This window comes from Coccinella septempunctata, chromosome 5, assembly GCF_907165205.1.
Source record: "Coccinella septempunctata chromosome 5, icCocSept1.1, whole genome shotgun sequence".
Taxonomy (NCBI): Eukaryota; Metazoa; Arthropoda; class Insecta; order Coleoptera; family Coccinellidae; genus Coccinella; species Coccinella septempunctata.
In genome coordinates this window covers 4,133,815-4,160,142 of record NC_058193.1, presented here as the reverse complement: position 1 = coordinate 4,160,142, position 26,328 = coordinate 4,133,815, and the positions used below count along the sequence as shown (strand labels likewise).

At 35.6% G+C, this 26,328-nt stretch overlaps 1 protein-coding gene across 1 annotated transcript in view; it reads right to left on the bottom strand.

Annotated features, from left to right (window-relative positions):
* Positions 1 to 18,028, bottom strand: part of LOC123313066 (UNC93-like protein) — a 270,739-nt gene extending 252,711 nt beyond the window's left edge. The window contains exon 1 of the mRNA XM_044897761.1: positions 17,923 to 18,028. The gene's annotated coding sequence lies outside the window, so the exon portion shown is untranslated. The remainder of the gene's footprint in view (positions 1 to 17,922) is intronic.
* Positions 18,029 to 26,328: the final 8,300 nt, after the last annotated feature.

Genomic DNA, 26,328 nt, shown 5'->3' with positions numbered 1-26,328 from the left:
AGAAGTATAGGGTCATCCAAATGCGATGCCTAGATGTAAGCACTATATAATTTTTACACGTGTCATCTTTTCATATGACATAAGCCATTTTGTTTTAGTAGACAGGTACACATTGCAACAACGCGTTTGCATCATTGAAACTTAATATGAAAATGGGCGTTCTTTGAAAAATACCCATCGCAAAATTCGTGATTTTTTTGGTGTAAATAATCGGCCAAATCAATCTTCAATTTAACACGTTGACTGTCCCCATTCTAATTTTTTTTTCACCCCCCACGTCCACACATTTATCCAAAGAGAAGGGTTACTTTTGAGTGATAAAATATATATTCTATGAAAAAATTAATTCTGCAGCCATTTAAGGAAGTGTTCTTGTTCAAAATCTTCAAGTCAAATGGATGGCTTGATGCTGACGTTTCTTGAATCACGTAGGATTAATTATGATTGAGGTTATCAATATATATTTCTACAAGACGTTCAGCCCATATGAACCGACCTCACTGCAGCGTTCATGAAAAGTAACCATATTTATCTTGAACGTTAAATGAATCAATGAATCACATACGACTCATGGACTCTTGGCGAAAATCTTTATGCATCATATGTTATTCATGGGACAGTCAACGTGTTAAATAGTGAAAAAATTCGAAGAAACTGGTTGTGTGACTGATGAACCAAAAAGTGGAAGACCAAAAACTGTACGTACAAATGAAAACATTTCTGCTGTTAGTGAAAGTGTTGGAAATGAACCGACAACATCAATTTCGCGTCGTTCGCAAGAATGAGGGAGATCGTCCACCAAATGCGAAGTTGAGCGAAGCTGAGAGTTTTCAATGCTAAATGATGAGCTACGTCACTCGATTCGTAGCTTGTCGATTATATTAGCATTGAAAACTCTCAGCTTCGCTCAACTTCGCATTCGGTGGCCGATCTCCCTTATTGGGCATATCTTTGTTACATCCCTGTATATTGGTTTGTTGTCTTTTGGTGGCACCTTCCCGACAAAGTCGACACATGAAAAACTTGATTGACCGCGCCGACACACATGCTCTTTCCTGGAGTTGATTATTCATTCGTCATTGTGTCATATTGCTCTGTTTCTGGAGTGAATTTTGAAATACAGTTTTTTCGGATATAAACTGGAATAAAGCCAGGTGAGAGAAAGTTTTAAGCGCCGTGTGTCGACCCTGTCAATCTTTAGATACAATTTAATTTTCTACAGACTCCAGAAGGATTGTTATACGTTAGTTCAAGTAACCCTATGTCGACACCACCAAGACAATTGATTATAGGAGAATAGTATCCCGAGGATTTGAGGATCTTGTGATCCGCCGACGCCATTTTGAATCCATGTCTTGATGTCTTTCGGGAATGCCTTCTCGCACATGATTTTAATTCAATTAATCATTTATATTCATTGTTCACATCTGTTAGGTAAGGAAGAAAATTGTGAATGGTGGAAATTCTTTCATTTCTTTGGGAAAATCATAGATACAAAAAGAATTCAAGCCTGGCCTCCTCTTTGAATAATTAGAACGTTACATCTTATGGCTCCTTATCGAGGATTTTGCATAAAAATATTATAAAAATAAATATAAAATTCGCTTATAAAATTCAATTAACCCAGGAACTGAAAGAAAGAGACCATTTGCAACGTCGTAATTTCGCTAGTTGGATTATTGAACAACGAACAACAGATCCATTGTTTTCAAGCCAAATTTTGTCTAGTGATTTTTTTTGTGGGGTTTTTTGAAAAGTCGAGTGTATGCTAACAAGCCATAAAAAATTGATGATCTAAAGAACAACATTCAAGTTGCAATTCGTGAAATAACACCAGCAACATGTAGGATAGTCATTGAAAATTTCGCTATTCGGATTGATGCCTGTAGACGCAGTCGTGGTGGACATTTGAATGACAATCTATTCCACTTATAATTGTAATGGATCATACTTTTAAATAAAAAAAAAACAGCTTGAAAAAATTGCAAATATGTAGTTTCTGTTTCATTTGAAAGAAACATGTAGGCGCGTTTTTTGGATGACCCTTTACTTTTCCCCACATTATAGACATAATGTGCGCAGCCCCGCAGCAACCTCTCGATCTCCTCCACTCTGTTCAAGGGATGATACCTCCTCCTTGAGTTCCTCATAGCTACGTATAATGTGGGGTACATTTTAAATGCTTCCTTGCAGTCGTCGCAAAAAAAAAAAAATAGTGACCTCTGCTTCTTCAATTCCATGATGTTACTTCAATGCCCCCTGATGATAAACACCTGCTGTGGTATACCGCAGCGCAAAAATCGCAACAAACAGATGATTCATCATCTGAGGATTTCTTGCATCTGGTACAAATTGAACTCATTATCGCAATAAGATAAGAACAGCTGTTTCAAGAGTGATTCACGAACAGCAGATCGTTAAACGTAGAACGAAAAAAATCGCAAATTAAGCCAAAAGTGCAATTCGGAGAACCTTCACCAAAGAATGTAAGATGGCTGCAGGAACAACGTCAGAATCCAGAAACAATCAAGGAAAGTCCCCAAAACGGCCAAAATAACGCTTTATAAACAGAGCGATCTAGAACACGTGTAATCACCGTTAAACTTGATATGTTTCAGCGTTCCTTCACCTTTAATGCGGTCAAGTTGCACAACGAATTTTTAATTTTGCATGAAACAATTTTTATGAGATCATTAAAAGAGGAAACGAAGATGAAGCTGCTTGTGAACCAGTGTTAGCTATGGAGTTGGTTTTCTTTCTTTTTTCCAGTGCACATGTTTCATTTTCAGTTCATTGTATATTTCGTAATTTTTCATTTTTCTGTATTTTTTTTTGTTTTTGTTATTTCATTTGTGTTCTTTATTTTTTCTTCATTTTTGTTTGTAAATTGTCAGGGAAGTGGAGTAGCTCATGCTAGACTTCGCCTCAAGTGTATTTTTGTTTTTTTTCCAAATAAATACACTATTATTGTAGTCCCCAAAACGGCCAAAATAAAGCTTTATAAACAGAGCGCTCTAGAACACGTGTAATCACCGTTAAACTTGATATGTTTCAGCGTTCCTTCACCTTTAATGCGGTCAAGTTGCAGAACGAATTTTTAATTTCGCATGAAACAATTTTTATGAGATCATCAAAAGAGGAAACGAAGATGAAGCTGCTTGTGAACCAGTGTTAGCTATGGAGTTGGTTTTTTTTCTTTTTTCTGGTGCACATGTTTCATTTTCAGTTCCTTGTATGTTTCGTAATTCTTCATTTTTCTGTATTTTTTTATTTTTTTGTTTTTGTGATTTCATTTGTGTTCGTTATTTTTTTCTTCATTTTTTTTGTAAATTGTCAGGGAGAAGGAGTAGCTCATGCTAGACTTCGACTCAAGTGTATTTTTGTTTTTTTTTCAAATAAATACACTACTATTATTTTTATTATTATATATGTTGGTGAGGTCTTGAACTAATATTCTTTTATTTTACACTTGGCCCTAAGTATTTCTTGTCCTTTGGTATCGAGATGAGATGTTTCATAAAATCATTCAAGTTACTAAATAGTGAAAAAAATACTGCCATTTGCATTCCAACGTGAAAATCGAACGACTCACTACGTTCATTGCGTAGTGAGTCAAACACATATTTTTACTTACGATTATGGATAGGAGAATACACGTATAACACCGCAGCCTATCAATAGTGGCAGCAAGTAATTGTAATTGAATTAATGTTAATCAATGTTCCAAGAAAAAATTAATTCATTTCGTTTTGAAATAAAATATCATCCACATCCTATCAATGCATATAAATAATCCTAAAATCCATAGGTGCCGTTGCACACTCGGCCGCGGCTACCTCGCAGCCAGGTGTAAGCAGGTAATATTTTGATAAATGCTTTTAACACATCCGTGAAATCCACTTCTCACGGGGAGGCAGGGTTTTTTTACTGAGGTTTTTCCCTAAGCTCTTGTATCATACTCTAAATTGTATGGTACGCCGTTACACTAACCTTTGCTAAAACACATACATATGCTTTATTGTTTGATAACTAAAAATGTATTGCTGACATTCAAAAGAATATATATATATATATATATCTTTATAATTTCCTGATAGTTTTAGTTCAACAACAATCCAACTTCTAACCGACAGTTCACCTGGAAAATAGTACACCAAAAACTAAGAATTACGTTTAGATACGAAATATCGACGTTCAAAATTCCATAGCCTACTTGACGACGAATTTTTTGGACGCACGTTATTATAACCACGTGTTGTACACAAGGCTGTTGATATTATTATTATTTATTCATTATTTATGTATTCACCCTCCGTCGGGCGCAATGCATCTAATAGATTCTAATGAGAACGTAATGTTTTAATATATCCAAATAAATTAATTTTTAAACATAGGAAGGATTTTTTAAAACAATCACAATTCCAGAGACTGATTTTGAAGAAGCTGATATTTTGGAGTAACGAATAATAAATAATAATAAGAAATGGATCACGCCTTCAACAGTAAGGCAGGTAAATAATAATCAAATTAATTCAGATGCATAACATCCGCAGATAATGAAATCAACGAATGTTACGATCTAAATCGAACTAACAAACTACCATCGCTCGAAGTATCACCAGGGTTGGTTCCCGTTTCTCTGTCAGATGTCGGTACGATGTATTTATACACCATACCCGCTACTGATATGGAATAAAAGGAACCGGCAATTCATAGCATTTCGTGGACGAATCGAGTTTTGTTGCTCTGACGAGGTCAAATAAGACCGAAACCATGGTCAGCATCTACTCTTTGTCGACGAAATGAAATTTCTGGTGATACTTCGAGCGATGGTAGTTTGTTAGTTCGATTTAGATCGTAACATTCGTTGATTTCATTATCTGCGGTTGTTATGCATCTGAATTAATTTGATTATTATTTACCTGCCTTACTGTTGAAGGCGTGATCCATTTCTTATTTTTCCATGTCCGCGGCAGATCGGTTACTGCCATGATCCGAACCTTTCCGCGCTTTTTCCCCTGCTTAATTATCGTAATATACGATATCTGCAATATGGGATTAAAGCATATGGATGCATACTGCTATCTTCGCTCTGAGAGTTAGGAAATTGAATTGGGTTGGTTCCCGTTTCTCTGTCAGATGTCGGTACGATGTATTTATACACCATACCCGCTACTGATATGGAATAAAAGGAACCGGCAATTCATAGCATTTCGTGGACGAATCGAGTTTTGTTGCTCTGACGAGGTCAAATAAGACCGAAACCATGGTCAGCATCTACTCTTTGTCGACGAAATGAAATTTCTGGTGATACTTCGAGCGATGGTAGTTTGTTAGTTCGATTTAGATCGTAACATTCGTTGATTTCATTATCTGCGGTTGTTATGCATCTGAATTAATTTGATCATTATTTACCTGCCTTACTGTTGAAGGCGTGATCCATTTCTTATTTTTCCATGTCCGCGGCAGATCGGTTACTGCCATGATCCGAACCTTTCCGCGCTTTTTCCCCTGCTTAATTATCGTAATATACGATATCTGCAATATGGGATTAAAGCATATGGATGCATACTGCTATCTTCGCTCTGAGAGTTAGGAAATTGAATTGGGTTGGTTCCCGTTTCTCTGTCAGATGTCGGTACGATGTATTTATACACCATACCCGCTACTGATATGGAATAAAAGGAACCGGCAATTCATAGCATTTCGTGGACGAATCGAGTTTTGTTGCTCTGACGAGGTCAAATAAGACCGAAACCATGGTCAGCATCTACTCTTTGTCGACGAAATGAAATTTCTGGTGATACTTCGAGCGATGGTAGTTTGTTAGTTCGATTTAGATCGTAACATTCGTTGATTTCATTATCTGCGGATGTTATGCATCTGAATTAATTTGATTAATAAATAATAATATGAAATAAAAAACTATTCTTTAAATAAGGTTTGCGAAGTATATCATTTTGTAAAAAAATAAGACGTCACCAAAATTCCTTAGATCATAAATACGCTCTTTTCATTTTTACTTGATGAATAAACGATTTTTCATTATAAAATAAATCTCTTATTATTTTACGTTCTTTCCTACTATAGCTTGAGCCGTCGGCTAAGAATCTATCGACGCATGCGCAATGGCTTTAAAATCTCACACGGCTGGCATTCGCCATCCTCATCTAACAAGTGGCGTTGCGCGCTAACTCTCTCTTGATTTATCTCGGATATGTCGAGTTTTTTTTTTTGGCAGACCTAATGGTAAGTATCCACCTGAGATAAAATCTCGAGAGAAAGTTTCGAGATCCATCTCAGGGCGTTGATCATCTGAGCACTTGAGACACGTTTAGTCTCGGAGACTGGTATTGACTTGAGTCGGAGAGTGCGTGAGACTGCTCTCGAGACTCGCAGGTGGACAGGTACCATAATGGTACCAACTGAAGAATTTGATGAGAGGTGAGACAGTGGAGTGCTGGAGATTTTTTTTTTTTAAAGCGGACGAGGCAAAATCTAAGGCAAGTGATTCTTGACAATTATTACTGTTATATTTCGTATTCTGTTGTGTGGGTTCGCTATAATAATAATCTCTATCATGTCTTGATCTAAAACTATTCTTTATTAGTTTATTTCATTCTACATATGACATCCCCACTTATCATGAGGATGCGCAATGACACAAGTATATTACATCTCCCTTATTTTACAAAAGAAAAAAATTATTTTGATTTATGCATTATTGAATAAATATTCACAATATTATTTACATAAGAATAATTATATTTACAAATTATGAATAGGATAAAAGATCAGGTTTTTTAATCTTTCTTCCATATCGAGAGACTGGTGTTCGAGATGTTGAAGGTTGAACATCAATTTCATTATCAATTACATTTTTCTCATTTTCAATTTCTGATTTACATTCGATTTCACATTTGGAAGTATCTGGCAATGTTTCATCTTTTTTATCAAAGTTACAATCATCATCATCATCACTATCATAATACAATTGATTATTAATATACATTGGTTTCAAATAATACCTATTTCTACGTTTCAATTTATTAGTTTCATCTTCTTTCACAACGTATGAATATGAATTATGTTTCTTTATTACAACTCCAGGAATCCAAAGCTTATTTCCTCTAAACTTTTTGACCTATATTTAAAGGTGATAAGTGTTTTGTTCTTCTATCAAAATACATTTTTGAATTTAATTGCTTTTCTCTGATGAATACACCCTGTTTCTTTAGATTTATTTTTTTGTTCGAATTCAAATTTGGTAAGGATCCTCTAATTTTTCTTTTGAACAGAATTTCAGAGGGAGACAAAATTTTATTAGATATTGGAGTTAAACGATATTCCAAAAGAGCAGCATTAATATCTTTTTTATCATATTGGCATTTTCTGATCAAATTTTTGATAGTTTTAATGCTCCTTTCAACCATGCCATTTGATTGAGGATACAATGGGCTGGACATTTCATGTTTAAAACCCCATTTATTACAAAAAATTTTGAATTCTTGACTTGTGAATTGTGGACCCCCATCAGAAATTAAAATTTGGGGTATTCCCTGAATTGAAAATATGTTTTTTAAATGATTTATGATGCTAGCACTGGTGATTGAAAATAGCTTTCGTATTTCAATAAATTTTGAAAAATAATCAATCACTATTAAATACATTACATTATTTAGTTCATACAGATCAACACCAAGTTTTATCCAAGGCAAACTAGGAATTTTATGTGGACTTAGTGGTTGCTTACAATGATTTCTCGAAAATCTATTACATGTTGGACAAGACAAAACAAGATTCTCAATGTCATACGATATTCCTGGCCAGTAAAGCACATTTAAAGCTCTTAATTTTGTTTTAGTTATTCCAAGGTGACACAAGTGTAAAATATTTAACATTTCTTTCCTTAATAGTTTAGGTACAATTATACTATTGTTACGATATAAAACGCCATTAATTATAACAATTCCATTTCTTTTATCTTATATTATATCTTATATCTTATCTTAATATATATAATTCTTCTGTTCGTGGCTTTGTCACACAACTCCTCCTAAACGGCTGGGCCGATTTTGATGAAATTTTTTGTGTATATTCCAGTGAACTCGAGGATGGTTTAGAATCACAATTAAGTCCACTGGAAAATATTTTTTTTGGAAATTTTATACTTTAAAGGGGAAAAATTAATTTTTTGTTAGTTAATTCAAAAACTACTGGACCGATTTCAGAAATTTTTTTACTCTCAGAATGCTTCATAATTCCCGAGTGGCACATGCTTTATTTTTCACTGAAAAAAATTCAGACATCTACAAAAATTCCAAAAATGTACGAAAATTTGCAATTTTCAAGCTATTGTTGCATACGCTGCGAAAACCTGATGACTTACATTGATACAATGTATGACAAAAATGTGGCTCTTCAAGTGTTCTACAAAAAAGTCCGCGAGAGCATATGTCTATCTTTCAAGGTTAACTGAAAAAAACCCTCTGAATGTAATAAAAATTTTACCAAAATATTGCCTTATTTCAGAGGAGGTTTTTATGAATACGGTATCGATCCTGATTCAAATAAATAAGCTATTCATCACAATTATTTAATAAAGACGTCAGTGAGAAACCGGCTACAGACTAGGGCTCGGAATTTTCGGGATGAGTCAATTCGAATATTCGTTTCATGCTTTTTCCGAATATTCGAATTTATTCGAATTTTCGAATTATTCAAATTATTCTAATATTATTCGAATTTAGTAGAGCCCTCTACACAAATACCCGCTTCCCGTACGGAAAGATATCAGTTTTTTTTTTGTCTAATATCGCATCGCATTGATTTCCTATTTTATTGGAAAAAAGTAGAGAGATAGAGGACCTAATTTAATATTTGGGGTGTTTTATCCTTTTTTCATGAAGCTGTTTAGCTGTGAGGTGTACGTGATAATAGTTCTCTTTAGGGCAGTCCAACGATCTGTCACAGTTAGCTGATTTCCTGCTGAGCCTTGTGGACCGACGTAAACAAACCGATTTCTAAGTCTTCACAGAGGCTTGGAATCAATACCATCGCAGATATTTTATTGATTTTCAAACGATATAGGCATATTTTAGTTGTTTTGTGTGGTAGATTACGAGTGTGAATTCCTGTTATCCTTTGTTTTGCGACCTGCACGTTCCCAGCGGCCATATTTAATTGTTTTGTTGGAGTGGCCTATTGTGCCCCAATGTTAACTGGTACAAATTGAAGGTTTTTCCATACTTCGGCATTTCTTCTTCAAACGAATCTTGGGTCTGTTCTGAAATCTGCATTCGTTTTATTGTTCTTTGTTTGCACATTTCACTAAATACAAACGTGCGTCGCCGTCGGGCTAGGGGCAATAAAAATGTGTCATTGCAAAGAGGGTTTTTGCCGGAACTCAGCCAAATTGCCGATATTTGGACATAAATATGTTATACTCTGTTCAAATATAAGAGAATGCAAACAAACAAACCAAATCGGTTTATTTTGCTTAAACCTGATATTTTATTGGTCAAACGGTCTTATTCACAACTGTGAACTACCCTCGATTGGCCTCTGGACGGAAACTACCTGAATACGCCAGGCCTTACTGCGCGACTTTGTTGTGATGTCTCTTATATTTGAACAGTGTTTTGATAGTAGGCCGTGTGAGAGAGTGAGCTGCGACCGGATTCAGAAAAATTTAGTGTTATCATTGTGGTTGGATAAGTGACACTCTAATTGTGAAAGTGTTAAAGTTTTTGACGTATACGTAAAAAACTATACGTTTTGCAAACTAAGTGTGATATCACAGTGAGTATTTTACATGATTTTTTATCAATTTTACTCGCAAGATAATCAATAAATATCAAACCTTCTATTAATGCCAATGTAACTCTTTATTCAACACAGCTGCTACATTCCAATTTCCTCATATTGTACCTATTAACACTACGGATAGGTTGTATTGTAGCAACAGTATAATATGTAATTTGTACTTTTCAATAAAAATTTTCATCAATAAGCGTTACAGCTTATTCACTGAGTATATAAAAAAAGTAGGACTTGTGTAGGTTAGTACAAAACAACGTATGTCGTTGCCATGAAAATTAACAAATCACAAGACCAGCCCTTGAGTGTGTGTGGTTTTTTTCATGGCCAGTTGTATGTTGCGTCTTCACCTTCTGCTCTTTTTATTCTCGCACCTCGGAAAAAACTAAAAATGTGGTTCATCATAAGGTACTACAATGAGAGAATTTTTGAAACATTGAAAACAAAAAGTTGAATTAAATATGCACAACAATAATGTTACGCTTCAATAAAGTTGAGTCTTTTCATGTAAATAAAAATTTACATACCTTTTTCAAAGTAATTAAATTATTTGAATATTTTGTATCTACTTTAATTTCGCCTAATATATCTCCTACTTGAAAAAATACCAATGGTTAGTTAATACAACTTTATGTATCTCTGAGGCGAAACAAAGTTCGCCGGGCCAGCTAGTTCCAATATAATTTAGTATCATCTTTACATTGAGATCGAAAGGTTGGCCAGCCATGTTTTACATAATCCATTAAATTTTGAAGCTCTTCATCTTTTTTGTTTCAATTTTGAATTTTTCAAGCTTATCATGACTTATTGGAAAATTATTAGTCAAAAAATTCACTTGAGCCTCAAATTCTTCTTCCTCAATAATATTTTCTTCTTGTGAAATTATTGTACTTATTCTACTCAAAGCATCAGCTATGTACATTTCCTTGCCTGCCTTATATACTAATGTTATATTATATTTTTGAAGTCTCATGGGACATTCAATTAGAGATTTTTTGAAAAGGCCTATAAGAGGTTTATGATCAGTTTCAATAGTCACTTCTTTTCCAAATATAAAATGATGATAATTTTTACAACCAAAAACTATTGCAAGTAATTCTTTTTCAATCTGAGCATAAGCTTGTTGGGTAGGTGTAAGAGATTTAGATGAATATGCTACTGGTTTATTATTTTGAAGTAGTGCCGCACCAAGAGCAAATTGACTGGCATCTATTGTTAATGTGATAGGCAATTTTGAATCATAATATTGTAGCACTGGCGGTGATGTCAAAATATTTTTCAATTTATCAAAACATTCTTTATGATGACATTCCCATTGAAAACAATTTTCCTTCTTTAGAAGTTCTCTCAAAGGTTGAGTTAGATCAGACAAATTTGGAATAAATTTATGAACATAGTTCAGAATACCTAAAAATCTTTGAATATCTTTTTTTGATTTTGGTTCTGGATAATTTTTAATAATTTCTATTTTACTATTATCAGGTTGTATACCTTTATCACTAATTATATGTCCCAAGTATTTTATTTTTTTAACATTAAATTTACATTTATCTTTATTAAATTTGATATTGTTCAATTTTGCTCGTTCTGATACTAATTTTAATCTTTCATCATGTTCCTTTTTATTTGAACCCCACACTAAAATGTCATCAATATAAATTGCTGTGCCATCAATTCCTTCAAAACACTCCAATATCTTCCTTTGGAAGACCTCACTAGCACTTTTCAAGCCATAAGGAAGACGAAGAAAGCGATATCTTCCAAAGGGAGTATTGAAGGTGCATAACTTAGAACTCTTTTTATCGAGCTGAATATTCCAAAAACCATTGGCTACATCTAACACTGAAAATAATTTTGCTTCATTCAAATCTTTTATGATTTCTTCGAATGTAGGTATTTGATTGTTCCCTATATATAGCCTTATTTAAATCCGTTGGATCAATGCACAGTCAACCATTTGGTTTATTCACAATAACAAGAGAATTGACCCATTCAGTCGGCTCATTCTCCTTGACAATTATTTTTTGTTCTACTAATTTATTCAATTTTCTTTTTAATTTATCTCTTATACTAAATGGAATTTTTCTAGTTGCATGAATAACAGGTCTAATATTTCTGTCAACTTTAATTGTATAGCTTCCTGGAATGCAACCTATACCTTCAAAAACTTCTTTAAATTCTTCTAATAAATTTTCTGATCCAACATAATTTTACATTTTTGCTATTTTAAGTTGATTTATAGTTTGAAGTCCTAAAATATTAGTTCCATTATTTCTTACAAAATGAAAATTAACTATATAATCATTATTTTTAAATCTAGTATTTAAATTTGCAGTTCCTATAATGTTCAAAGTTTCACCTGTATATGTGTGTTGTTTAGTTTTACATTTTTCAAGTTCAGTTTTATCAAAATATTTTTTGTATGTATTGAAAGAAATGACATTAGCCTGTGCACCTGTATCCACCTTGAAATTCAAATCATTATTATTTATTGTTAGTTTCACTGTCCACTCTTCGCTACTACCATGTTTACTTACAGTTCCCAAAAATAAATCTTCATTATCAGAATTCGAATCCTTGTCTATGTTGTATCCAGGTTCGGCATAAATGTGAGAAATGATTCATCTTCTTGCATTTCCCGCATCTTTTTCCATACGCTCTGCAAGATCCTGGACGATGATGCTCGCCACATTTCCCACAGCTAGTTTGTTTTTGTTTACAATGCCACCATGTTCTTGATGTTGAGGGAATATGAGCATTGTTGCTTCTCTGCGATTGCGCTTGCGCCTTGAAATGATATTTATTAGCAGTTTTTCTGGAATTTTCTGATCTTCTTGATAATGGACTTTGTGAATTTTTGTTTCTCTTTATAGTATTGACGAATTTTTCTTCTTCGATATCGATATTTGAAGTTTTGGAGGTGATGGCTTTCAACTGGTTCTTGGTTATTTCAGCAGCTTTGCAAATTTCCATAGCTATATTCAGATCCAAGTTCCTTGTTCTTAATAGCCTATCCTTGACTGCTTCGTCTTTGATTCCTAAGACAAGTCTATCTTTTATGAGACTGTCCTTTAGGTCTTTGAATTCGCAGAATTCACTTAATTGACGAAGGGAAGTAACATATTCGTCGACTGTTTCCTTTGTTTTCATTTCCCTGGTCAGGAACACATGCCTTTCATATGTTACATTTTTTGTAGGTTTGAAATGATCGTCGAACTTTTCTAGAACCAACTGATATTGATTGGAATTGGAAGGTTTATCAAATTGGAATGTATTATAAATTTGTAACCCTTTGTCTCCGATGTGATTGAGTAAAAGAGCACATTTCACCTCTTCATCTTCTTCTTCTAATTTTGATGCTTTCAGTAACAAAAGGAATTTTTGCTTGAAGAAACGCCATGCTTCCACTGGGTCCTTCTCGCCTTCCATTTCACCAGGAGCGTTGACTTTGTTCATGTTGGTTGAACAGGATTTTCTTGGGATCTTGTCGTCTTCCACTTCACCGGATGCGATGTTTTTGTCCATTAATGTTGTGCAGGAACTTTTATTAATATAGTTCGCTAAATCGACTGCGCCATGTTATATTTCGTATTCTGTTGTGTGGGTTCGCTATAATAATAATCTCTATCATGTCTTGATCTAAAACTATTCTTTATTAGTTTATTTCATTCTACATATGACATCCCCACTCATCATGAGGATGCGCAATGACACAAGTATATTACAATTACTGCTGCATTGCACCTTTGTGGAATAATATTCTCTCTGGACTTTTGCTTGGCTGAAAATCCGAATTAACCGTGATCTAACCATTCCCTGCTGTATATAGTGCTTTCCGTTACCGTAGGGTGGCATTTGGGTTCCAGGAGGACGTTGGGCCCCCTTACTTTTCCGATACTTGAATATTTTACCGTTTCATCCCGATTTCCAACCGTTTGAATTATAAGTTATAGGTTAGATTCGTCGAGCATAGAGTTGGGATTCCATAACCGTCAATACCCTCACCGCCGGACTCTGTGGCCGCTGTTTGACAGTCACCGAGAGAGAGAGAGAGAGAGAGAGAGAGACCGAGGGACACCGACAGAGATCATAGACAAACTGCAAAGACAGAGATAGAGGGAGTACCCCGGTGAACTGGTGTACCACCGTACCAATTTTTACCGAGAGGTGGAGTTGCTGGCCAGGCTTTTAAATCTTGACTTGGTTGAATTCCGTATATTTTTCCGAAACCGTACATATCTCTTCAAACTTCATTCAATTGAGACTTGATTTACTTTCGTATATTTTTCCGAAACTGTACATATTTCTTCACACTTCGTTCAATTGAGACTTGACCTACTTCCGTATATTTTTCCTAAACCGTACATATTTTTTCACACTTCATTCAATTGAGACTTGACTTATTTCCATATATTTTTCCGAAACTGTACATATTTCTTCACACTTCGTTCAATTGAGACTTGACTTACTTCCGTATATTTTTTTTCCGAAACCGTTCATATTCCTGAAGTGTGACCGTACTGAGTTAACTGGGGGTTATTTTGCCAGCCTTCAACCAGACCCAGCCGTTGGCGTCCCCGTTTCATTGTACCTATGTATTTTCTTTTTGTGTACAGTTTATTTTAATAGAAATAAATAGTTGAACATTTATTTTTGTTGCCAATTATTTTGCCAGTGAGAGTCTTTTTATTAAATCAGTTTCATCTAAGAGTTTATTTAGAAGAGGAAAGTACTCTTTCTGACGCCTAAAGACCGTTGAAAAGCAGACACTTAAAAGACGCTACCGCCTTAGTCTTCATCGATACCCTTCTCCACTGATACTCAAGTCTACCCGGGCTCTCTAATTATTTGGAGATTCTGTGACGTGGAGTTTGACTGATGGCCCCACTAGCGCCCGAGCAACCGTAAGGAGCGGCCAGAGTACGAAAAGTCTGTCACAACTCATCCTGTAAAGTTTTGAGGGAACTAAATGAGTATGAGTATTTTGCGGCTATTTTTTCACAGGCAGTCATATAATAATATCATCATATTCGAAAAAAAATAGCTATAAATTGATATCACAAACTTCCGTGTACGTCATGAACCGAGGTTGTCTGAGCAACTCAAACGTTTAATGAAAGATAGTACAAATCGTGTTATTTATGACTACAACAAAACTGTTCGGTGTATTTTTTCAAAGCTTAAGGATAAGGATCCGAAAGAGAGATGTTCTGGGGTAGTTTACAAGATCAACTGTAGTGATTGTAGCGTGTGTTATGTCGGGCAAACAGGGCAATATTTGAGAAAAAAAAATTATTATCTAAACGCCGCCTATCGGATAATAAATTTACTTCGGATTCGAGTGATATTGAAGAAAAAAAACCACTGAACCGTACATATAAAACCTTTTGGTATGAATGCTGCCAGCCGTGCCCCTTCATATCCCAAAGATGATTCATGGGCCGGACGGTGATAGGCGCCGCTGAAAGGATCATCTGGTGTGAAAGATCCCATTATATCAATGTAAATCGGGACATCGGGTAAAAACCCAACGGCAAAATTCCTATGGTGTCTTATACGTGTTCGTGAAGTTAGCACCCACTTTTTCGAAAACGAAAAAAATTTTGTTTGCATTCGTTAGTAAATCGTTAGTAACTATTTGTAACACCAAAAAAAACTTGAAACGAAACAGAAATTCGTGTCCCAAATATGTAGTTACACATGGAGTTCTTATTTTACGGAAGCAATAAACTGATTCAGAATTTTCCAAAACGCTAATTTTGCACTTTATGTGGTGCTATTTTGTCAATCGCAGAATAGGTTACTGACGCAAAATTTTGTGTCGAAAATTAAGTAACAGGGTACTATCGAAAGTAGAAGCGAAATCTAGAATTTTCCAACATATTGGTTCTTACTCACTATTTCAGTGTACCATTTCTCCATTGGTGGTTGGGTAGAAAAAAATTTTGTCCCACAAATACTACAATTACTAACGAAGTTCTATTGGGAACAAAAAAAAATATTGAATTTTTGAAAATGAGTGCGTTACCTCCGCATTTTCGGGATGGCATTATCCCATTATGTTAGGCTATAAGCAACAATTTTTGTGGTTCAAATAGTTACTAACGATGGACTATACAACTGAATTTTATTTATTTTCGGGTACCCGATGAGTTAGCACCCAGCGTAATACTGTAATTTTCTTTCATTACTTTTGGAATATAAACGAAAATTTCAGTTTTACAGAAAGTTACTAACGAGTAACTAACTGAAGGGACAAAAATTAACTTCATTTTCGAAAAAGTCTGTGATCACTTCGCATAGCAAAAAATGTAGCATTTTCGAAAGTGTGGATGCTGACTTCGCATTGTGTGGGTGTCATTTTCCCATTATAGGTTAGTTTACAAGAAATAAAATTTGTGTTACAAATAGTTATAAACCGTGGACTTACCAACTGTACTATTTATTCGCGAAAAATCGAACAGTGGGTGCCCGTGAAGTTAACACCAAGCGGAATGCAGTGTTTTTCAAGCACAATCTTTGAGGTACTACCGAGTTACAATCGAATGCAAAAAAAATGATCTTCGTTTTCGAAAAAGTGGGTGCTAACTTCGCATTTTGGGGGTGTCATTTCCCCATCATAGGTAAGGTTACAAACGAAAATTTTTGTGTTACAAATAGTTACTAACGATGAACTTTCCAACTGTATGTGCAGTTTCAAGATTTGGGTCGAATTGATCCAACAGTTTTTGAGAAATTGATATCACTTTTTGCCGAATTGACCACTGAAATCTCAATTCCTATTTGAACTATCGAACTGAAATTCAACATGTGCATCTCAATTCGGGAACTGTGTGCCGTTTCAAGATTTGGGTCGAATTGATGCAACAGTTTTTGATAAATTGATATCATACTTTGTCAAATCGACCGCTGAAATCTCTATTCCTATCTGAATTATCGAACTGAAATTCAACATGTACATTTCAATTCGAAAACTGCGCACAGTTTCGAGATTTGGGTCGAATTGATCCCACAGTTCCTTGGGTATGAAATCAAACTGTCGAATCGATCTCCGATTTCTCCATTTCTATCAGGCGCAACGAACTGAAATTCAACATATGCATCTCAATTCGAAAAATATTTATAGTTTTGGCTGGAATTGACCACTGAAATCTGAATTCCTATATGAACTATCGAACTGAAATTCAACACGTGCATCTCAATTCGAAAACTGTGTACAGTTTCGGGATTGGGGTCGAATTGATCCAATAGTTTCTTAGGAATTGAAATCATACTTTGTCGAACCGACCACTGAAATCTCAATTTCTATCTGAACTATCGAACTGAAATTCAAAATGTGCATTTCAATTCGAAAGCTACGTGCAGTTTCAAGTTTTGAGTCGAATCGATCCAACAGTTTTTGAGAAATTAATATCACACTTTGTCGAATCGACCACTGAAATCTCATTTCCTATCTGAACTATCGAACTGAAATTCAACATATGCATCTCAATTCGAAAACTGTGTACAGTTTCGAGATTTGGTTCGAATTGACCCAACAGTTTTTGAAGAATTGAAATCAAACTTTGTCGAATCGACCTCCGAAATCTCCATTTCTATCAGAAGCATAGAACTGAAATTCACCATATGCATCTCAATTCGAAAACTATTTATAGTTTCAAGTTTTGGCTCAAATTGATCCAACAGTTTTTGAGAAATTGATATCACACTTTGCCGAATTGACCACTGAAATCTCAATTCTCAATCCTTCGAGCTCGAACGATACGTAAAAATAAGGATTTTTTCATTTCCTCTTAAAAAGCCCAGGAAAAATCAGGTGGAAAAAGAAGCAATTTTGCCCACATCGAACGAATTTCATTCAATATTTGAATTTTGTCCCATTCCTTATGGTTGCTGCTGCATATTCAGTAAAATAAATCGTTTCTATAGATTAAAACTTAGGCTGGAAACTCAGCGTATGTAACATTTTGTTGCGAGATGTTGCAAGATTCGTATTTCCTTCAGAATCAAATGAGCATGTTTTTAAAGTATCCAATCTTCCTCAAAAACTGCCAAATTCTATAATTCAGAAAATGATCGGAAATTGGAAAATAGTTCACGTACCTTGACAATAATTTTCATACACTAATTGCATCGACTATATTGACATTTATTCACAATTGAATGAGAAGTTCGATAGGAGTGGATTCTGGCCTCTCAAGGTGATATCTGAAAGGAATAGTGAATTTCTTCTTGAATAGTAACTCACTCGGCTTCATTCTGTACAAGGCCAGTTCAATATTCTCCTGAACCAACTGATTTATGTGATTAAGTAATCCTTCAACCGAAGTTTTTGCACACATTGAATCATATTTTCTCAATATATTGTACCAGATATTCATTGTCAGAACAATGAATATTTCAGGTGGAATTCAAGAGGATTATGGTAACAGTAAAATTCGTCATCGAATAGCTAAAAAAACCGTAGTTGATTTTTCAAGAATAACTGAATAATATCTCATAATTTAATCTCATAATCAAATACTCAAATAATACGTGAATTTAACACTTCGACACAGAACCAAACTCAAACGTACTCAGATATTTAGGAAATTAACACCAAAAATGGGTTTACGCAGCCTTCCTAAAAACAGAGACTTTTACTATTGAGATTCAACGAAATTATATAGGGTCATCCAAATGCGACGCCTAGATGTAAGCAGTATATAATTTTTACACGTGTCATCTTTTCATATGACATAAGCCTTCTTTGAAAAATACCCATCACAAAATTCGTGATTTTTTTGGTGTAAATAGTCGGCCAAATCAATCTTCAATTCAAAGATTAGTGAAAAAATTCGAAGAAACTGGTTGTGTGACTGATAAACCAAAAAGTGGAAGACCAAAAACTGTACGTACAAACGAAAATATTGCTGCTGTTAGTAAAAGTGTTGGAAATGAACCGACAACATCAATTTCGCGTCGTTCGCAAGAATTGGGCTTATCTTATGGCTCCTTATGGAGGATTTTGCATAAAGATTTGCATTTACACGCTTATAAAATTCAATTAACCCAGGAATTGAAAGAAAGAGACCATTTACAACGTCGTAATTTCGCTAGTTGGGTTTTATTGAACAACGAACGACAGATCCATTGTTTTCAAGCAAAATTTTGTTTAGTGATGAAGCTCATTTCACAATGGATGGATTTTTTTTTGTGGGGTTTTTTGAAAAGTCGAGTGTATGCTAACAAGCCCCAAACAATTAATGATCTAAAGAACAAAATTCAAGTTGCAATTCGTGAAATAACACCAGCAACATGTCGGAAAGTCATTGAAAATTACGATATTCGGATTGATGCCTGCAGACGCACTCGTGGTGGACATTTGAATGATATTCTATTCCACTTATAATTGTAATGGATCATACTTTTAATTAAAAAAAACAGCTTGAAAAAATTGCAAATAGTTTCTGTTTCATTTAAAAGAAACATGTAGGCGCGTTTTTTGGATGACCCTTTATTATTTTATCACTAAAAATTCGAAAATAAGGTTCTGTGTTGACTTACTGAGCCATAAATTTTCAATTCAATTAAAAAATCAGAACTTGAATATGTAATACGGGTCAATTTTCACGGATAACAGTGTACAGCGAAACAAAAAACACAAACGAATTATTTCAAAATATCGTTGGAAGGATATAAGTTCTTCCTACTACCCCATCTATGTAACAGGATGTCCACTTCATATAGAAAGTAATGAGTAAGGAATCTAGAATGAAAATATAAATTCCAAATATGCATCAGCACAAGAAGACGATTTTCAGTGAAGTCGATCGATTTTTCTGAATAAATTTTGGAGTTCTCATTACTTTGATACTTGCTTAGTTATTTGGTCGTCCATGTTCAAAGATTCTTAAACAGATATATGAAATCATCCCATCTCTCGGCTCTTCTATTATAGATCCGACGTCTGGGAAACCGCCAGCCTCCTTCAAATTAATATTTATCACTTTCTTGATTTTGAATTTGCCAACTAGTTTCTCACCGAAATTTACTGTTGAAAAATTTTGGTCCAATAATTGAAATCTGCAGTTTTCAGTTTGAGGGGGGCTGTAGATATATGCTCTCCATAATTTTGAAAATGCGAATTTTCTATTCATCCAAGATTTGTGACGAAATTTACCGTCAAAAAAAATTTTGTACTCTGAGATACAGGAGTTTCAGAAGGGTTTCAAAACAAGCAAAATGGTTGCTTACTGTCCCAAAAACGGCACTTCCCCTCCTTCTCGGGGGTCTACCAGGACTCCACATAAAAACCTCGGGATTCGAGGGTACTCAGAACAAGGAATGTGGAATTATTTATTATTGCAAAGTTTTGTACCTACTTCACCATTTCCAGTTGTAATTCAGAAATGATCAATTGAAATTCAGATTAGTCAAGTTTATTTCAGAACTCGTCAATTGTATTTCAGATTAGTCAATTCCATTTCAGAAATGGTCATTTGAAATTCAGAATAGTCAATTTTATTTTCGAAAACATTAAATGTAATTGAGATTAGATTTCAGAAACCATCAATTGTGAATCAGAATCAATCATTTGTGCTTCAGAAACCTGCTTGTTAGTGGATTTAGTCATCGTTTGTGATAAAGCTCCATGCCATTCAAGGTTGGAAACAATCATCAACCCTAGTGTAGCAATATTTTTGCAACTGAGTCTTCACTCACCAATGCTGAACCCGATAGAAATTATATGGTAGGAGATTAAATGCTACATGAAAACAAATGTCCAAATTCCTAACTGCGTGTCTCCAAGAGTTGTCGAACAAAGACTTGGCTAAGGACATAATCGTTGAGGGTGCTACATAGAGCAGCGTAGCTTCGCAGCATCCACCCACTTCCAGGCAGTTGCTATTGCCATGGACGACATGCCTCTAGGCATTTGAACTGTTGCATTTTTTCGTTTACATACATAATTGAATTTTTTTTAAGATGATAAAAGTTCATGATTTCAATGAATTTCTTTCTGAATTAAAATTGATATTTTCTGAAATACAATTGACGGTTTCTGAAACACAAATCTTTGATCTGAATTACAATTGACGGTTTGTGAAATGAATTTGACTAAACTGAATTTCAAATGACCATTTCTGAAATTGAATTGACTTATCTGAATTACATTTGATGTTTTCTGAAATAAAATTGACTAATCTGAAATACAATTGATGTTTTCTGAATTTGAATTGATTATTTCTGAATTACAACTGGAAATGGTATAGTTCTGTACTAAAATATTTTTTCGGAAATGTTTTTTGTAGTTTTACATAAAATCAGGTATTCAGGAAGGAGGTTGACAGCAATTATGCGTCAAACGATCTCGGTTGACCGTAGTGAATATACGGAATGCCTCGATTCGTTTAGTCTGCCATCTCCTTCACACTGTACTTTTCTTTTCAAAAGCTCCATAAAACAGCCAATATTATTTTTTTTTTCATCACGAGCAGTCGAGCACACACAGAGAGATATCTGTCAATCGTAAAATGAGGCCTTTTCGATTTTAAATGGAATTTGCGTGATGGAAAGGGGACTCTACAGAAAAGGCTTCAGACAAAATTTTGCCCAAGTAAAGAAGGTTCGTCCTGCCTTACTGAAATGTATTATACAGGGCATTTTCAAAAGTTAGTCTTTATTTTCAATAGGTGATAGAACTCATGAAAATATTTCATTTCACTAAAAATTGCCTCTATAAAACATTTGAAATTACGTAGTTGAAAAAATTATTGATAATTTATATCCTAATATATCTAATGATCTTGTATAACTTTCGTTAGTAGAAAGCCACTTAAAATCAAGGGTAACATATGTCAATTTATCCCCGATGAATAATAATATCCCAGTATTTCCTCAGAATGTCTGTAGGTTATACAGGTACTCTTCGATAACGTCAATAAAATTCAACATATTAAAACCCATTTGTTATTTATAATATAAGGTTTCTCAAGACGATCTTATATGAATACATGTTGAGATACATTCATCAGAGTAAAGCAAATCCAAATCCCTTACTCATTCAGAATTCTCGACAACAATAAATATCTCGAAAGCGATTGGTTTATTAGTCGACAATATTAGTGCTGGCGGTCAAAGTGTTTTCGACTGTGCGATACGTCATCTCTCGTGTTGTAAAAGAGAAAGTCGAAGTGAAAGTTGACACTAGCGAAGCTACGGAATTTTTGATTCCGTCTACGAAACTTCGAAGTTTTTTGTAAGTTCTATAAGTGTATGCGTTATAGAGCGGAAATTCGTTCAAATTCAGTGTGTTCAGTGTAGAGTCCAGATCACCTCCAAGATCGCTGGTTCCACGGATATCACTAGTGAGTCGATTTATTTTTCTCATAGTATAGAAAATATATAACTTAGCCATTTTTCTTTTGTCTTGAAAAATTTTATTTCCAATTTCTTTGAGTAGCAAAGTAATTATTAATTAGATTCTAAAATGTCTGACCATTCGGACTGCGATTCCGTAATGGAAGAAGACGCGCCAGAAATCGCTAATGTCGTGTCCGAACACGATATTTTGAGAGAGGAGAACGCAAGTTTGAAAGCGAGGGTGAATGAGTTAGATAGATGCGTATCTAGCTTAGTTGCTGAGATTAAAAATCTCAGGGAGAGGCTCGAGTTGCAGGAGGGAAATAAGGAAAGTTACTCCAAAGCACTCAAGAAGAACATTATTTTGAAAAATGTCCAAGAAGTGAACTTACCGGTTCAAAAACAGAAGATGGAGGTGGTCAAAACCCCTCAAACCAAAATTTCCCCACCCGCCAAAAGAGTGAGAAAGGATAGCTCCTCGTCAAATGAAGATACAAACAAGAAAAGAGTCTTGGAAACCCCAGACCAAGAGAAAACCACTCCAGTGGAGAGAAAAGAAAAAATCCCCCCTGTGACCCTGAGAGGTACGTCCGAATGGACTTCAATTTCGAACGCGTTAATGCGAAACGGTATTAAATACCAAAGAGCGACGACAGTAAAGGACGGTATAAGAATCGTCCCACAAAGCGCCGATGATCATAGAAGGATGACGGACTTCCTTCATAAAATAAATAGGGAGTTTTACACTATTCAACGGGAGGAAGAAAAGAAAATATACGCGGTAGTGAGATACCTACCGCTGGATGCAGATATCCCGACGATCCTTGACGACCTCAAGGATCAAGGGATCGTCGATGCTGAGGTCATAAGGATGACCTCAAATAAAACAAAACAGCCGATGACCTTATTGCTGGTTAAAACCCAGAATAAGGATATCTTCGAGGTGAAAAGGCTCTACAACATGAACTGTGTTGTTGAACCTAAGAGAAGGACGATTGGGCCTGGACAATGTTACCGCTGTCAGCGATATGGACATGCCCAAAGTGCATTTTTCCATGGAGGTGCGTGAAATGCTCCGGTAATCACAGCTCCAAGGAGTGTACGCTTACCAGGGAGAACGAGGAGCGAAATGCCTCTTGTGTTCTCTGCGGAGAGCAAGGACATCCAGCCAGCTACAAGGGATGTAGCGAATGGAAATTGGTCACTAAAAAGACCAAGAGATCGCCAAGATCGAACCAGACCAGCTCAAGGCCAACACAAAATACACCGAGGCCATCCCAAAACTCTTCGGAAGTGAAGAAACCCCAGGAAACTGCAACCAAAGCAGTCAAAGAGACGAAGAAACCAGAGAAAAGACGGAAAAGGCAAAAACCGTCAAAAAAGCCGAAACCAGAAAAGGAATTTCTGGAATCACTGAGGAACTGGATAAGTTCACGAAAAACCTCCTCAGCACGATGATGCAGAATCTGGAGAAAGAGATTGAAAAGAAGATGCAGCAAATTATTAAGAATATTTAATGGCTGATACGACGATAAAGAACAATCTCATAATCGTCTCTTGGAACGTCGAAGGATTGAGAGCCCGCAGACCAGAATTCGAAGAACTGATTGAAGAGAAGAGACCGGATGTCATAGCTCTCCAAGAAACAAGACTTAACCCCAACGTTCGGATAGCATTTCCCAATTACGATATCTACAGAAATGATAGACCTAACAGCACAGGTGGCGTTGCTATACTGGCTAGAAGGAATATGGATCACCATTTCGACCAAATATTCAATGGTCAAGAAGTAGAAGCAATATCGATTATTGTGAATACCAATCGAGGACAAGTGAAGATTATTTCGACTTATAAATCACCGGATAAGGACATGCTGGAAGAGGATCTAAAAATGCTACTAGTAGGAAGACACCCGAAAATCATAATTGGTGATCTTAACTGCAAATCGCAGGAATGGAACAGTAGGATGGAAAATACCAATGGGAGAAGACTGAAGATTTATGCTGAAAAACTTAATGCAGTTGTGATAGGACCTGATATACCGACCTACATACCAAGAGTAAATGGACTACCCGATGTACTGGACATTGTCGTAATGAAAGACATCACTGAAGAAATCAGCATTGATACAATAGAAGACGGAACTTCAGACCACAATCCCATAGAATTCATAGTGGGACATGGCCCAAGAAACGAAGAAGAGACACAAACCAAGGATCGCACAGACTGGGAGAAATATAAGAATTTACTTCAGGAGAAAATCACGGAAATTCCCCAAATAAACACCCGGGATGAATTAGATGAAGCAGTTGAAAAATTGGAAAATCAAATAAAAGAAGCCTATGAAGAAAGCACCAAGAGAATAAGGAAACCAATTCCGAAACATTCACATGGAGATACGCCAAGGGATATAAAGGAACTTATAAAAAAGAACAGAAGACTCAGGAAAATCTACAGAACAACAAAAAGAGAAGAAGACAAGAAGAAACTGAATAAGCATAGTCAGATATTGAAAAATGCTTTAACAGAACTGCGTAATAACAGATGGCACCAGAGATTAAGGGAACTGAATACAATAGATCACTCGGCTTGGAAAATGCAAAAACGCTTACGACGAGAACGGACAGTTATACCTCCACTGCATGGAGCAAACGGAATGGTATATACGAGACTTGAAAAAGCCGAAGCACTTGCTGACTCAATTGAGAGAGAAGCCAGAATAAATTACAGAAATGATGATGACAATGAAGATCTAGAAGAAGAAGTGGAGGCAAACGAAGAACTGATGATGGAACCACCGGAAACCGAAATCATTCCAAAACCGGCTTCACCAACAGAAATCAAAGAGATAATAATGAAACTGAAAAACCGGAAAGCACCAGGAGAAGATAGGATAACGAATTATATGTTGAAGAAATTGCCTAGAAAAGGAATAGCAGCCTTGACGAATATAACAAACGGAGTGATGAGGACCGAATACTACCCAAAGAGATGGAAAACTGCAGAAATGATAGTTTTCAACAAGCCTGGAAAGGAACGGAAATTTCCTCAAAATTATAGACCAATCAGCCTATTATCAGCACTAGGAAAAGTCGTCGAGAGGGTTATCGCCAAAAGGCTGAATGAGGAAACAGAAATTTTGAAGATAATTCCACCCGAACAATTTGGATTTCGACGAGAACACTCGACTGAACTCCAATTACTACGGCTCATAGAATACGTCACCGAAGGAATGCAGACCAAACAGGCCACAGGATTAGTTCTGATGGATATCGAGAGAGCTTTTGATAGAGTATGGCACGAAGGCCTAATCTACAAGATGAAAAAAGCAGGATATTCGACCAAGCTATGCAAGATTATAAGGAACTATCTGAGGAATAGAAACTTTTATGTGAAAATAGATGGAGCAACCTCTCAAATCAGACAATTGGAAGCGGGAGTGCCTCAAGGATCGGTACTTGGACCTCTGCTTTATGTAATATACGTCTATGATATCCCGAAGAATGCTAGAAATATGCTCACATTGTACGCAGATGACACAGGAATAGCGTTCAGACATCGACGCCCAGAGATCATACACCGGAGACTGCAGGAAGCCATAGATGAATTACTCAAATGGTGCATCAAATGGAAAATCCAAATCAATGGAAGAAAGACTCAAGCAATATTACTGCAAAAGAGAAGATTGAGGATGGAAGAAAACCTTGAAGTTGATGGAGAAGAGGTTGAATGGAAAAATGAAGCAACATACCTAGGAGTGACGCTTGACAGAGGACTTACATGGAAAAACCACATCAAATGTGCAGTTGATAAAACAAAAGCCGCAATGAGTAAACTTTATCCACTCATAGGCAGAAGAAGTCATATGAATAAGAACATCAAGTTGACGATGATTAAAACAATTGCGCGACCACAACTCACATATGGATCGGCGGCATGGGGCTTCGCAGCCAAGACCCACATCAAGAAAATACAGGCCACTGAGAATAAACTCCTTAGAATGGCGATGGACGTACCCTGGTTTGTTAGGAACAAACAAATCTACAAGGACTTGGAATGGGAACCAGTTACAGAATTTATGAAGAGAAAGGCGGAAAGGATATTCGACAAAGCCAAACAACATCCAAATGAGGAACTACGAAGATTAGTCGACTACGATCCAAC